The sequence below is a fragment of the Vanacampus margaritifer genome, chromosome 14, assembly GCF_051991255.1.
Source record: "Vanacampus margaritifer isolate UIUO_Vmar chromosome 14, RoL_Vmar_1.0, whole genome shotgun sequence".
In the NCBI taxonomy this organism is placed as follows: domain Eukaryota; kingdom Metazoa; phylum Chordata; class Actinopteri; order Syngnathiformes; family Syngnathidae; genus Vanacampus; species Vanacampus margaritifer.
This window is the reverse complement of record NC_135445.1, coordinates 11014992-11031081: the sequence shown is the minus strand read 5'-3', so window position 1 is coordinate 11031081 and position 16090 is coordinate 11014992. Positions and strand designations below refer to the sequence as shown.

General features: G+C 38.0%; 1 protein-coding gene and 1 long non-coding RNA gene across 7 annotated transcripts in view; one reads left to right on the top strand and one right to left on the bottom strand.

Moving 5' to 3' along the window:
- Positions 1–754: 754 nt before the first annotated feature.
- On the bottom strand, positions 755–10093 carry LOC144063993 (uncharacterized). Its single transcript, XR_013296679.1, has 3 exons — positions 9940–10093; positions 9757–9850; positions 755–1128 (listed from the first exon to the last, which is right to left on the bottom strand). It is a non-coding gene; the product is annotated as an uncharacterized LOC144063993 (long non-coding RNA).
- Positions 9329–16090, top strand: part of LOC144063992 (myosin light chain 3) — a 29863-nt gene continuing 23101 nt past the window's right edge. The window contains exons 1-2 of one of the 6 annotated variants that reach the window (XM_077586109.1): positions 9329–10418; positions 10921–11063. The gene's annotated coding sequence lies outside the window, so the exon portion shown is untranslated. Of the gene's footprint in view, positions 10570–10920; positions 11064–14139; positions 14211–14592; positions 14686–16090 lie in introns of those variants that run through there. The other 5 variants (XM_077586108.1, XM_077586103.1, XM_077586105.1 and 2 more) reach the window with 5 other exon arrangements.

Sequence of the window (16090 nt, the reverse complement as noted above, 5' to 3'; positions counted from 1 at the left end):
TTTGCTTCCTGTCCATTTTCACAGACACTTTCAAATAAGAAGATAATGACCAAGACACAAAAATGCTTTGTGATTACATTCACACATCTATTTATAACCCAGAAGGTGGTATAATTTTCCAAGATTAAAAATAAAGTGTTCTACTTTTAGCCTATTTAAGCAAAAAAAAAAAAGTTCTACCAATTTAACCAAACAAAAAAAACTAAACAAAAAAACATTCTACCAGTTTTAGCCCATATTAGCCACAAGAAAAACAAAAAAAAACATTCTACTACTTTTAGCCCATTTTAACCAAAATAATGTTCTACCAGTTTTAGCCGATTTTAGCAAAAAAAGAAAAGTTCTGCCAATTTTGCCCCCCCCAAAAAAAATATTCTACCAGTTTTAGCACCATTTTAGCCCCCCCCCCCCAAAAAAAAAACATTCTACTAGTTTTAGCCCATTTTAACCAAAATAATGTTCTACCAGTTTTAGCCTATTTTAGCAAAAAAGAAAAGTTCTACCAGTTTTAGTCCCCCCCGCAAAAAAATATTCTACTAGTTTATATTATAATCTCCCCAACACACACCCCAAAAAAAAAACATTGTAACAGTTTTAGCCCATCTTGCTGTTTTGTCTTAAATAGGCTCATCAGTTAAACCTGAATGTCCGCGTGTCGAGTTACTGAGCTAACCACACTTACTCATTTTCTAAAGTATGCCTCTATTTGGAAGGCATTTATCTTACATTTCTTAATAACACAACCTACAATCTGTTTTGTATTTCGGTCACCTTGAATTGTTTAATTTTCCGAGGATACAGTTAAGTGACATAGCAAGTGGATGGACAGACAGGGAGATGGATTCGTGGAAAAATTGGATTAAGGTTACAGTTCAGGGATTTGAGAAAGTGTGATCGAGCCAAAGGAAAGGGACAACAAAAAAATGCTTGAAAGAAAGGAAGGATGGATGAAGGAAGGAGTGGAAGGGGATAATGCAAGAGCGAGAGATGAATGCGACGGTGAGGTTGGCTTTCCTCGCCTGGAGCGTTTATGATGGATGGCGTGTTTTTCTCCTCCGCGACCACTTCAGTATGTCACTGCTGGCTGGTGTTAAGGCGCTACTCCGGGACGAGGCAGCGAGCGTGGTGCTGGTTAGGAAACAAACATTTAATTGATTGATTGTAAGTGCCGTACTTTATTTACTTGTGTTACTGACTTTAAGTTTTGTAAGAAATCAAACAAGTTGTACATTTTGAGACTAATATGTAATCAACATGATAAACAAAAAAGTCACACACATATTTCTATGCTAATAGTAAAATCTGTGTAGCCAGTGCAGACCTTTGCAAATTAGGCCAAATCATTTCACAAAAAAGTGTGTGGGGAAATCCTGATTATTTCTCCATGCTAAAAGGATGACAAAATCTAGACAGACCCTCACCAAAGACAGATGTTTAACAAAAGTGTGCGTGTGTTTGGGGGGGTGGGGGGTTGTGGCCATGTCATTTCAACGTTCTGAAAAATGGTTTTAATGTAAATCTGTAAAATTACCGAATGAACAATACTGAGCTCTGCAGAAAAATAAAACAAATTAAAAAAAATAAAAATAAAAATAAAAATAAAAATAAAAATAAAAATAAAAATAAAAATAAAAATAAAAATAAAAATAAAAATAAAAATATCTTGATAAAGTCATTCAAACGTATTGCCGAAACATAGGCTATATGCTAAAAACATGCATTTTCCAAGGGGTAGGCTATTGACTTGACACTTTCTCTGTTGGTAAGCTTTGTCCCATCCACCTGTGAAGTGGCTGTACTGCTGTACTAATTGTGCATGTGCAAGTCAATACCCCGTTGCGTGGATTTAAACAAACAAAACAAAACAAAAAAAAAGTTATGTTTTTGGCGTTTGTTTTACCAATACGTTTGAATGACTTAATATTCAAACCACTTTGCAGGACGTTTGAACGACATAGCCTAGTCAAATGTTTACCCCCCAACATAGGCAGTACTTCATTGAAAATCTTTTAAACTTACTTTCACTACTACTGATAACGTCTTAATGCTTGTCAGTTTACAAAATGCTAACATAAACTGTCACTTAGCGGAAATTGAGAAATTTGCCTGTCACGTTAGCTGACGTTACAAAGTGGATTATTGCCACCCCCCCCCTGAGGAGAAAATCCTATTTAAGCCGCTATCTATTTATAGCTAGTGATAGTGCAGAGGTTCAGACAATGGGGAGAGAGTCATCAAAGTCAAATCCGCCAAGGTCATTTTCAAAAGTGAGCATTTTTTAATTGCAAATAACACCACGGGATCCCATCATGTACATTTGGGAATGTATGCTAAAGAGACTATTATGCAGCAAGGATTAAGGTTAAGCACCTACAAATGTATCTGTCTTATTTATTTTGAGGTCACACGCAATGTATTCCTACACATACAGTATAGTATCATCCTATAAATTGTATATGCAAGATGGCATTACAAGCATCATCTTAAAAGGATGCTGAGTTTGTATTCACATCAGCTTCACACTTCTGCTCTTTCTCATGCACGTCATGCACCACTCATACTCAATTATACACCTGCTGCTTCTACTTATTCACCCATAAGAAGGCGCCATTAATGAGCCCGGCTCCCACTTTCTGACCATTTTGATTAGGTCTCACACAGCACACTCATATCTTTATCAATAATTGACTAGATTCCACATTAGAACGTTCACAAAGTACAAGCAGAAAGAGTGTTGTTGTGTGAGAGAGACTCCGAGCTCAAGATTTATGCTGGCGTTACCTGGAGCGGTATAGACCTCATTAACCGCCAATTAAAATACAAAACATTAAAATAACATTACACAAGGACCCCACTGTTCTGGTCAAAAAATGGTTTGATAATGTAAAAAAGAAAAGAAAAAGTCTAATAATCTACGCACAAAAGATGCTGAATGCTATTCCCAGTTGAAGTTACTGTCAAACTTACCCTAAAACAAAGAGAAATAAAAGAAGAGTTGGGCACCTCTCCTTAATGGTAACACAAAATGAAAAACGCTTTAGATGATTAGCAAATAGCATTGGTTGTCAAGGTGCTATAACAATTTAACCAATATCTTAAACACAAACATTGGTTGCGATTTCCCCCTAATTTGGAGTGTATCAAGTTACGAGCATGCTCACTGAACACATTAAATGTGCATCACAAGACATCACTGTATATGGTTTAAGGCAAGATTGGAACGAATCAATACAGATAAAACATGCATGTTTTGTCTGGCAGCATATGAGTTTTTATTCCTCTGTGTGTGAGTGTGTGTGTGTGGTGACCTTTCCCTGCCTTCTCTGAGCTCAACAACAGCAACAAACAAACAAAGAAAAAAAACAATGATAAAAGCGAGACTTTTGAAAATTTTATTATGTGAACCTGAGAGATTGTGTCAAATAAAGACAGACCAAAATACAAAGAATTTGAGCAGTAAACTAATTTGTACTACTTACCATACCGTACATCTCCTTCTAGGCAAACCCCCAGGACAAGTCAAGGAAGTGACTACTAATTCAGCTTCCACTGTTTTCTTATAGAATTTACCTGGCAATGACACCTTCATTCACAATTATTTTGTATTTAAAAAACAAAACAAAAAAAAAAACCTACTCCCCCAGTTGGACTATCATCCAAAAGATTCAGAAGAACAGTTCTAAATTGTCGATAAAGTCTCTCTCCTATAGCAGCCGGTCTTGACTTTGGATACAATGCTCTCTCTATAGTGTAACCGTGAACAGAGCCCGCAACATTGATTTCATTTCCGTCAGAAATATGCACCTTGTCAGCTCATAGCAGCAGTCATAATGGATGTAGCAATTACTGCCGGAGCGGCACGTCTCAAGAAGGAGTGTAAATTGTGTTAATTAGACACATTTTAAGAAGACCAAGACAGACAATTAGTATATCATCCACGTAAATGGTCACAGCGACTTCATCCTCCTGTTACCAAAGAAATCTCATGTGGATCGTTTCGAGGGTACAATTCTCAATTGATTGCGGTGGCTTTAGATGTCCCGTGATTGTTTTCTGATATTTAAACAACAACCCTATTCATTATGAAAATTGGACATTTAGTAGTTGAGGGAAGTGAATTTAAATGTATGAGGAGCATGTACAGGACTTTGTAGTGGTAATAATATATGGTGTATCGAATACTCAAATGGAGCACAAGAAAAGGGAAGGGAGTGTTATGTTATGTTGTTGGTTGCTATGGTCCTGTATAAGTCACTCTTATTTTATGTATTTATTCTTGTTTCAATGCAGTTCCTATGTCCCTTATAATGATAATGATGATGTCAGTTACTATGTAGTTGTTATATACCTCTGTTAGTCACTCTTATTTTGTCCAGTCACTCTTATTTTGTATTTACTATAGCAGTTGCTATGTCCCTTATGATGATAGTGATGTCAGTAACTATGCAGCTGCTATAGTCCTGTATTAATCACTCTTTTTTGTATATGATATACAGTTGCTATGTCCCTTATGATGATGATGATGATGTTGTCAGTTAATATGCAGTTGGTATAGTCCTCTATTAGTCACTCTTATTTTGTCCAGTCACACTTATTTTGTATTTGCTAGAGCAGTTGCTATGTCCCTTATGATGGTGATGTTGTCAGTTGCTATGCAGTTGCTATAGTCCACTATTAGTCACTCTTATTTTGTCCAGTCACTCTTATTTTGTATTTGCTAGAGCAGTTGCTATGTCCCTTATGATGGTGATGTTATCAGTTGCTATGCAGTTGCTATAGTCCTGGATTAGTCACTCTTATTTTGTATTTGCTATGCAGTTGCTATGTCCCTTATGATGATACTGTTGTCAGTTGCTATGTTGTTCTGACCTGTATTAGTCATTTTTAATTTGTCTGGTCTCTCATATTGTCATATAGGACTTTATTCTGTCATATAGAATTATAACTTTTCCTAGTGGTAGTTGCTGTGTGCCACTTTTGTCACTACGTCAACGTTTTCTCTCATTACGTCGATGTTTTTTCCATGCAGCCCTGTTCTCTCACTGGAGGTTTCTCTGCATCCAGCCCACTCAAGGTTTTTAGTCAAGGTTTCTCCACCAAGTGTTTTTTTCAAGGCCATCTGAATCCAGTCTGTAAGCAAATACAGTGTAACTAAGCTAGCGGACATAATGGTTAGTGATATGCTTTTGACAGCATTTCTAATTTTTTAACTCAGTTGAAACAGCGTCATACGAACATGAATGTAATTTTCCAAAAAAAAATAATAATTTTTGAGGTTGCACATTGTGCCTTAAGATATGGGTGACCTGACTTAGTTAATCGACCAATTTTTGTTTTTTTGCCTTGACTCATGAGCGCAAACTTGAGATCATAAATGTGGTTAATTGTTTTTAACGTGTTTTAAAAAAGAAAATCAATGAATGTCAACCTGACCCTCCTTTGATTTTTGTATATGTCGCCTTTCGAGGAAGAAGTTTGGATAGCACGGCCTTAGGTGATATCTGACTGAAACATGACCCAAGATTTACAGACAAGGGTAATGGACTTTTTTGTTCCAGGTCCAAAAAAAAAAGCTTCAAACTTTGTCTTTAAACTTAAGCGCAATAACTCGACTGGCTTTTGCATTCTGATTGAGTAACTACTTGTTAGGACTTGAAAATTGTTAATGACAGATAAGAGATGTTCAGGGAGTTCTTTCTACTTTCTTCCCGAGACTGCCTTTAAGAAAACCGTGAGTTTGACATGATTATAAGATGGGATGATGGTGATCAGGGCATGTCAGTTGCTTTCACACAACACTGCACTCTGCGTGCATCACCGAGGGGAAGAAGCTGACTTGCTCTGTATACTAAACAGGCCTGTCACCTTTCAAACCGCCAATTGTGACATCAAGGATTGTTAGGGCTTTCATTTTCTTCCTTTTTTTACAAATCTCAGGGCTTTATTTGTCTGCCCTTTTGACGTAATGTAGGGTTTATCATCTGAGTCCTTTTTTTCCTATTAGACTACAAGTTGGAAATGACAGCTTTAAGAGACAGGAAATTAGTGCCAACCTGTCCTGCGATAAGACAAGGCTCTGAAGAAATCCTTTCAGTGGCATTTTAGTTGGAGCTTTCGTAGGCCATGTTCAAACAAAAGCAGAAAAAATATGTGGGTGTGATATCAATTTAGAGGATGCCCATTGTACTAAACCAATTAAAATAACAGTGGACACTGTGTTTTTTTTTTCTTCTTCTTTTAAGAGAGCCTAAAAATGCAACACTGAAGTTAGTGAATATTTTTGTGCTAGTTTCCATGGAAACATACTTGAGTGAAAACGTAGGACATACAAAGGTTTTTCTAAGTATTCAGTTTTAAAATATGGCATATACCCTTGTGGCTTTGTGCTTGTAACATTTCTTTGATGTGGAAATGCTGACGAATGTTATTCAAAATACCGTTTTGGACAAGCACCTGAATCGTACGGCTGTGTTTTTTTGTTTTTTTTTTTTACAAATTAATGTCAATAAATACTGTCTTTGCATGCATTTCAGAGCATTTTTATTGTAACAACTACGTATCTGTAACATTATTTTTTTTTATGACAAAAATAGGTAGGGATGTTTTACGAGGTTGTTTCGTGTAAATCATCTCAAACGTTATAAAGTTATAATGATTGAGAAGATTGTATTAGTTGTACGTTTTGTGTGTGTGTGTGTGTGTGTGTGTGTGCGTGTGTGTGTGTGTGTGTGTGTGTGTGTGTGTGTGCGTGCGTGCGTGCGTGCGTGCGTGCGCGCGCGCGTGCGTGTGTGTATTCCAAGGTTATATTAGTCAATGAAAACTAACTAAATAACTAAAACTAAAATTCCAAAAACATTTTTGTTAACTAAATAAAATAAAAACGAAAATGCTTTTTAATAATCGAAAACTAACTGAAACTATATTTTATGTTTACAAAACTAACTATAACTATAACTAAAACTATAATTAGTGTGAACATTTCCTTTGTTTTAGTCTTAGGTAATTGATTTAATGCATGAGCCTTTGAGGCCATTGGAGGTAGAGTGAGCGTGTCTGGGCCGTATCAAGAATTACAAACACATACACACTCAAAGAAAAAAGAAAAAAAGATGTACTGTACAAAAAATTCACTATATACAAAATTAAAATACAGCATACAAAAAAAAAAAGCAGTTTTCATCTCAGTCTGTATTTGCCAAATCAAACAGGCCTTATGTAAAAACGCCTTTTAATTCCCATATACCTGATTGCATGATTAAACCCTAAATTACACTTAGACTCAAAAGGATCTACATTAGTAGACAGTGCAGCTTGCCAGGGCAAGTCTAGTTTGCTGTGTTTTGGAATTTGGCAAGACACTTTTCAAGCTTTTCAGCTGTTTCACGCCCATAACAGTACAAACAACCCATTTCTATCTATGCCAAACTGCTTGCTTCTGCGGGAAAAAAAACTTGGTGGAGCCGGCCCGTTCTCACAGTTGCACTTGAAGCCAGTTGATATTATCCATTTAATAATCTGTACTTGGGAGGATTTAGCCTTAGAAGAATAGCAAAGGCTACTACACTGTGTTCCAAATTGTTATACAAATGATGTTTTCTCTGATTTTTATAATAGTTTATAATGCTGATGGCACTCAGTATAATTTTCAAGTCATCACCAGTTAGAGAATAATGAGAATGTATTTTTTTTTTTAAACAAAACTTTTTAAAACAAAACTGATGTTGTTGTTTTTGTTACTGAACTGTTCCAAATTATTTCATGCACAGCATAGAACCTCTTATTTGATAGAAGTTTCATGATTCTTTTAACTTGTGAGTTTTTAGATAGCATTTGTTTACATTTCTTTCCAGGATGTCAGTTTGGATTTTAACCTTCCTCACAACCTTATAAATATTTTGCTACTGCGTACCTGATGCAGAGGAATTTCTTAGGACTTCATTTGGAGTAATGTCGTGCATAAAGATGACTTTGTTTAAGTTTTACTTTAAGTTTAAAAAAGTTTATTTTCACACCTTCAGGGACCTGAAATTGACCACCCAGCTCTCTCTCCATGATTTTGGCTCAAAACATGACTCCACTATCTCCCCACTGTCCCTGCTATCATTTTTGACCATCCAGGATTGCGCAATAACTTATGCTGTAAAGAATATCTCTGCATCTTTGGTTGCTATGAGCATAAAAGGTGGTCTCCGTCCTCGTCCTGACATCAATGGCGCCACCCCTACAAATTTACTGGCCAGTGGAACTAAAAACTGTACTGTTATTATTCTTTGCACATTAGGAATTAAAATATATTAGTAGGCATTTAAGTCTTTTTCCTGGTCGGTTGACTAGAAAAAGATCTATCGGTCTTGGGAGGCAGTTCACATCCAAACAAATAAAACATACAAAAGGATGTGGCCTATAAAGTGTAGTTGTAAAAAATTGAACATGTGTCCTTCTAAGGATTTGTGCTTGAGAAGATGCTGCCTTTGATGTGCAGTGGTGAAAATGCATCCTTCTCAAATGTGTACTTAAGAGTATGTGTGTACTTGTGAAAGAGGTATGCTTGAGATGATGATGATTCTAAAAGAGTGTGCACTTGAGAGCATCTAGTCTAAAATGTTTTGTTGTGAGAAAGTGTGCTTCAGAGCATGTGTCCAATGTATTTGTAATGTGATATGTATTTGTGAAGACGAATGTAGCTTAAAAAAATGTGTACTGTTAGAAGACTATCTTTGTCTTCCGCGTGTTCGTTGTTGTTCGGGAAGAGAGATTGTTGATTTTCTGAATACAGACTGGAGATCGGTGAACAGGTCCTTCGAAGGATTTATTTAACATAATATTCTGGACACAAGCAAGTTTACAGACAAATGGCTGCAGTTCCTCTCGCTAGTGTGTCGTTACAGCAGACTCACAGCATTCTTATACTATCTTGAAACCCCCCCCAGGAAACAGCCCCCAGTCCTGAGTTCAATACACATGATGACAGCCGGAAGAAAACAGCCCCCAGCCCTGACTGGCCCATTGATGTGGAAACAGACGAGGCCCCCTCCCCAGACCTCATTCAATACACTCACCAAGCTCTACTGAGGAAATTAAAACAGTTATGACTAAATCTAAACAGTTATAACTAAATCAAAACAGTTATAACTAAATCTGAGCAGAAGACCCTCAACAGTACTTATGATGATGTGAACTTGTTTGGATGTGTCCTTTGTCATGTTTATTTTCAGTCTTGTTTACTCCCTGTCATGTTTAGCTTCTGTTTTCCTTGTGTTTTCCCCTTGTCTTGTCATTTCCCGTTTTATTGTGAAAAGTCTGACTCCTCTCGTTTCAGGTCACTTGCCCTTCCTTGTTTGGTGTCTTTGTCAACCCTGATTGTGTCCACCTTTCCCCATTACCCTCATGTGTCATCCAATCAGTGCCCTCAGCCAGGTGTGTCTTGTTATGTCATTAGTGTTGGTGTATTTAGTCGGTTGTCTCCCCCCTGTCTGTGTCGGTTCATTGTGATTTGTACGTCTTTCCTCATGTCATGCTGCCTGTTATTTGTTCCCTTCCAAGTCATAGTTCAAGTTCATGTTTTGTTGTTGCCACTGTCGTAAGTCATTCGCCACGTCACGCTGACCTTTTTGCCTTATCAGGATCCATGTCATGCTGTTAGTTTTGCCTAAGTTGTTTTGACATGTTTAGCTTCATGTTTTGTTAGTTCCGTTTATTTTGCACTTTGAAGTTAGCTTTTTGATTAGAAATTAAAACCTCTTTTTTGGACTGCACCTCTGCCTCCTTGCTCTGCCTTCCCGCATCTGGGTCCTAAAGCCCCCACCTTACTGACATCCTTCAGATGTGAAGGTACTTGAGATGATGTAGCCTACAAGTTGTGTCAGAAAAGTTCCAGTTTAGTTTTTCCTTTCACAGTAATTCTCGATCCAGCACACTTTACCTGCTTCTCAGCCATACCTTCATGCATTCCAGAAATAATTTTTTCCGGGGTACTCCACATCTCCATTGTCAAGTCAACAAAGATGGACATGAGGTTTCATCGTCAATCACTCTTCTGACTGCTTGTTGACCTGACAGAGGATATGAATATAAAAGCATGTATGTTTTTTTTGTTTTGTTTTTTTAAATTTCAATGACTGTAAAGAGCTGAGTTCACAGCTTTGTTGACCTGACAGAGGATATGAATATAAAAGCATGTATGTTTTTTTTGTTTTGTTTTTTTAAAGTTCAATGACTGTAAAGAGCTGAGTTCACAGCTCCAGTATACACTGTACTCCAGAATGATTACAATGCGTACAAGTGTTGTTTGACCTTTGGCTTTGAAATATATCATTTGTGACACCAGTCCTCGAACTTTCTGACGTACCTTGTATATTATGTATTTGTGAGAATGTGTCCTTGGAACAATTTACTTGAAAGTTTTTGTCCTTGTAAAGGTGCGTACTTGTGACAATGTGAATTTATGAAGTCATATTTTTCAGACGATGTAGCCAATAATCTGTACAGTATGTATAGGCTACTAAAAGTATGTATACTTGTAAGGACATGGGCTTGGGAGACCACTTACTTGAAAGGTTTCTGCCACAGGTCTGTTTTTTATGCTTTGCATCTTAATTAATCTACTCCCAGTTGTAGTCGTAATGCGGCATTAAAATGGAACTGCCGTAATAAACTAGTGTCCTTTTTTATGTCTTCCAACGAAGATTAACAAGTTTAAACAAATGACAGTGTTGTAATACAGTTCCAACCAGATGGTGGTTGTATAAAATGTAATTTAGGTGACTATAGTGGAAATGATATATTTTTGATAGTGTATACCACCAAAGCGTGCGTTTCTGCTGACTACAGACGCATAGTCAGCCACTGCTTTCTTTAATTGCAGTAGCTTGTGCATAGAAGATGACTTTCTTCTTCCGCCTGCTCTATTTGGGTTAACAGCACATTCGGGAGCCCCATTATCATCAGATGCTCTTGTTACGCTCGTAAGGAGATGGAGTTAGTCGGATGAAGACGGAGCTGACAGATGGGAGAGGAGCCCGACGACGTACACTGGGACTGATCTGACAGGGGCCGCCATTAAGGCAAGTGACCGGCTGACAGACTGTGTCATGCAGGCAGACGCTCTAACAGAGCCAGTAGAGCAAGAGACAAAAAGCTCTGACAGACACAACACGGACTGACAGATGGACCAGGATGCCCCGGCCAGAAAACTCGTACTGGAAACTTATGGACCAAACTTTGATTTAATTACATGAAGTGTGTCCATGAGAAGCTGCAGATATAAAGAAAGCTTCTTCATAGACTTTTACTCTGGGGAAAAAAAAAATCTAAGTTACAAGGATAAAGTTGAAACACAAATATAATAAACAGAAGATCGCTAGAAAAAAATTATATGATGAGAGGAAATTTGACACGATATGACAAAGCTCAGCTTTTCAATTAAACAGGTGAACGGTGATTACCTGAGCCTTGAGCAACTGTAATGTCATTTTCAGGCAACAAGTGGCAAAATGGCCGCCCACTGACTGGGTAAAAATGGGTGGATTTTGCCTCCTAATGCAATATTAATCAGAATACTGTAGACTAGTTTGGTCTGCATCAAACATGTCATTGTAATTTTTTTTTTTTTTTTTGAGTTGACCTCCCCTTTAACGCAGGTATATATAAATGCTTTTTTAAATATATGATAGTAACTTCTAATTGTTGATCAGTGTTTTAAAAGCTCTTTTAATGATACAATCAGTCCATATTTACATTCTAGAAATGATGGGTATAATGTATTGCAAAAATAAACACATCTGTTAAACATTTAAGACAAACAAATATGTCTAAGACATTATTATTGTCAGAAATGTTAATGCCTGTAACTTACATGACAACACAAGCATTTGTTGGTTGCTATTGGACAGGGATGAGAATGAAAAGAATTACATGAGAACTGAGCACGCCGGGGACACTAAATATTCAGTTGCCCCCCCCAGTAACCAATACAGAGACGAATGAAAATGAATTAAAATATGAGTTTTGTAACAATGAAAAATCAACTAAAAAGCTTTGAAAATGCAAACAGAGCAAAGCACACATACAGTGTGTTAAACATATAAATGTGTTAAATAGAATAAATGTATTCTCTGGTAACATACAGTAGTTGCATATAGAAAATACTCACAAATGCATAAACAGACATGCATTGAATGACCTGATGATGGATAGCATTTAATCTTTATTATTCTCAAAACAACCTAAAAGCTCTCAAAGATCATCACTTCTCATTCACGGGTGAGAATGTTTTAAAATAGTTGTTGTTTACAAATCCACAAGATCAAGAAAAGGCCACGGCAAGCAACAGTGAAGCAGGAATAACCTTTGTTTTGAAAGATGTAGAAACAGCAATATAATTGCTTAGTCACCGCAAGTTTTCAGCTTTGACCTTGGAGCAGGCAGAAGTGTTTTCTCTAAGGACATGCAAAGAATAATAAACTAGCTGCTTTGGAGGGTGGAAGCTGTATAGCCTGAATATTACTGCAATGTAGGCTGAAGCTAAAATGTATTTTGCTTTTTCATATACAGCAACTGTCGGAATGTTGAAATACCGGTAAAATAGTAAAAGCAAATTTTTTTTGTTCCATATTGTATTGAAAATGCCTTGTGAGATTATGGGGAAAACATGCTAGCATGTATCCTACATTTTAACAATACGTTCAAACCACTTTATCAATACGTTCAAAAGACTTAACACACTTGAACCCCTTTGTTGCAGTATGTTCGAACGACATGGAAAAATGGAAGGACACTATAACAGTTAGCGGATAGGTGGTATAGTAAAAACACAGCCAAATTTGGCGCAAATCACAATAAAAATGCGGACACATTCATTTATTTTCTATCATCATTTAAAAAAATAATTTATCTTTCTTTAGGTCATCTTTTATCACATAACTTCAAAGGCTCTATTTTCTATTTTTGCACTCAACCTAAAAACGGGCACATCTTAATTTTCATGCCGGGGCAAATCTAGTTTAGCATATTTGTGAATTTAGTAGACACACAACGCCCCCCGCGGCGTTTTAGCGGATCTGGAAATTTGGTGACCAAAAGTAGACCGAATTCTTGACTTACTAAAAGGAGGTCTATTGTTTGGCGCAGGTGGTGTAACGCGATTTTGGTGCATTTGGTCAACATTCCCAAAACATTTTTTTTTTGTTAGATCTGAACCCTAGTCCTAAATTGTCTATTGGTGTGAATGTAAGCGTGAATGGTTACGTCAGTGCATTGTGATTGACTGACCCAGGATGTGGTCTCTCTTTTGCTGCTGTACACAATATACAAGGGTTTATCGCTATATTGGTGTTGGTAGAATTGAGATAATGTGGTGCAAGTTACACTTCCCATCTCTAATGTCCACACACCTTGGACATCCGATCACCATCAGTTCATGAAATTGGACATTTCAAATGAAAATAAAAGACCCGGGAGCTGAAGCGGAGAAAATGATGAATCAGTTAGGGACATCAACTTGCGGTAAGACAGGGAAGAGATTGGGAGATAATAGGGGAATTGTCTGTAGTTCAGGTTGTCATTGAATCCTTCCATTGCGGGTCAGCTTCTGGGGGCATCGACTTAATCGGTAATGACGACACAAAGCAGAAGCCTGGGCCGCATCCAGATGAAAGCACTTGTCAAATTACCCGCAGAGCATCGATCCGCAATCGATCCACACTCTGGCTGAGATGGGAGAGTGGGAACGAGTTGCACCCTTTAGTACAGGTTATGGCAGTTGTAACTTCTTTGGTATAGAGACCAAATATGTCCATGGATAAATTTCTTTCTTTTTTTTAACTGATAACATAATCTGTCAAGTGTGTGACCAAGACAGGTTTTTCTTTAGCAAGGCAGGATGCTAACCTCAATTGTGTGAAATATTAATTTAATGTATTTATATCCACAAGCGTTTACACAGACAGTCACTATGTAAATGCTTATTTAAAAATAGTAAAAATCAGTACATTCGTGTCACGTATATTAGCAAATAGAGTAAGTAACACATAGTTTGTTAGAAAGGTTCCAAATATTAATGGTCATTATTATTATATTTGTCTATTTTCCTGTTAAGAGTTTAGAGTGACCTTATTATATTAACCTCTCGTGATGAGCGCATTGCATTCTGGGTCCATTACTTTTTTGCGCAGCGGGTTTTGTGCAGTTGGACGCAACCTTGACAAGATGCGGTGAGTTGTGGTAATTGTGTGCGTCTTTGACCAAAAGTGAGTTCACTAGATAGTGTTTTAGTTTACGTTGTATTGTGTTTATTTGTCTCACTACCGTGCGTTTTGTCGTTGTGTGGTTTATTAAGCGTCGACGCCGATTTGATTGACAGCTCGTTGAGTACCTCGTTGAAGTTCGCTACGTAACTAATTAAGGATCTAAAACACCGTTTAACTACAGAAATGTGTTCTCTTCTGTATGTTATGCGTTAGGAGATCAGTGCACTTAAGTATAGTGTGCTCATTTGCACGTTTTGTCCCTCTTTGCTCGTATCACGACGTCCACTATGGACTATATGCCACGGAGGAGGCGGGACTTCTGACTTCCGGGTTTTCACCCATCAATTCTGTTTACGTTTCCGGTTTGTGACGTGTGGGCCGCGTCCCAGTACTTGCGCTTCTGCATTTGTGCCCCTCGGCTGTGCGTTCCCGTCGACAGGTGAGAGGCTGCGCGTGTGTAGTGTCTGCCTCAGTGTCCAAAGATAGCAGAGATGCCCTCCCGCTGATGAGCGGGGGCGCAGTGGCCAGAAACGGCACTTATGATTAAAAGTCGGAAGTCCGTGGCATCTACCCCATAAGTGAAGTGCGCGTCTCTACAGCGCGGTGCATCATGGGTAGTCTGGCTGGTAGCCTGTCATTGAAAACTAATGGAGTCTAACTGGGGAAGCGCAGATTTGGACCATTTCAAAGTTGGAAAGTTGATGTTTTTTTGATCAAATCTATTTTAAACATGAATAGCATGTCGTTACTGACTACCCTCTGCCAGGACACGACAGTTAAGCCTATTTAGGTGCTTATTATTTGACTGAATGTGTGCACTTTACCGGGAGTTGGACCCTGGACACACCGGGACGCGATCAAGAGTAGGAGCTTTCTTCACTGAAGGGGTCAATTGGGGCTAGAAGCAGGTTCTTGAATGACTGTCACTCCATTAGTTTGGTTACACGTACGTCCGCTAGGAAGCTTTGTGATGCTTCCGTCTGTTCCCTCGCTTTCAGGATATTGACAAAATAAATGTGTAAAAAAAACCAAAAAAACAATTTTTGCTACTTTTTGTGACACTTTCAGGAAGTGCAGTCAGTGCTATATATATGAATATAAAATAATGGCCTACTGAAGTTTCATGACGTGTAGGTGTAACAAGATGGTCAGGCCAAAGAAATGCTAGGAAAAAATACTAGGCACACTAATCGGAATTGGCACTTTGTGTCAATTCATCCTTTTAATTTTTCTTACAGTAGTTCAGTATTGTTCACGTAAGCGGACGTTTTTTGTCCTAAATTTATTATATTGGATGTTTATCCTGCCTGTTGTCTGGCAGATCGTCATTTGAGTCGAGAGGCAGAAACAAAGAAGCAAGACTTCACACAATCTGAGACACAAGCACTCCCATATGTTTGCACACAGTTGGACGTGTGATCCACATGAAAAAAAACAAGCGGGTGAAGCATATGTGATCAACACAACTTGAGTCACGATTCCTTTGGGCCACAGATTTGGCTGGCAGGCAACACAATGTAAGGTGTCAGAAACGAGGCTATTTAATCATGGCAAGCCGCCTTTGTCTGGCATTAAAGCGTGCTGTGTTCTATTTGTGAAGGTGGGATCGCACTGGTACAGGTATGACCGATGATGACTAGCTGGTAGCCAAGCGACTAAACAATGAGCCGCTGATTGTGGGCCTTGAATGGAACTGCTGATGCCAATCAGCTAATGGATGTGCTCAACTTATCCGGCATTCTGTGTTTAAATGATTGCTATGATCATATCACATATAAGGCCAACGGCTATAAATGAACCAGTCCAAACTCAGGAGTGATTCCAATCTGCATTCAACCCAAAAA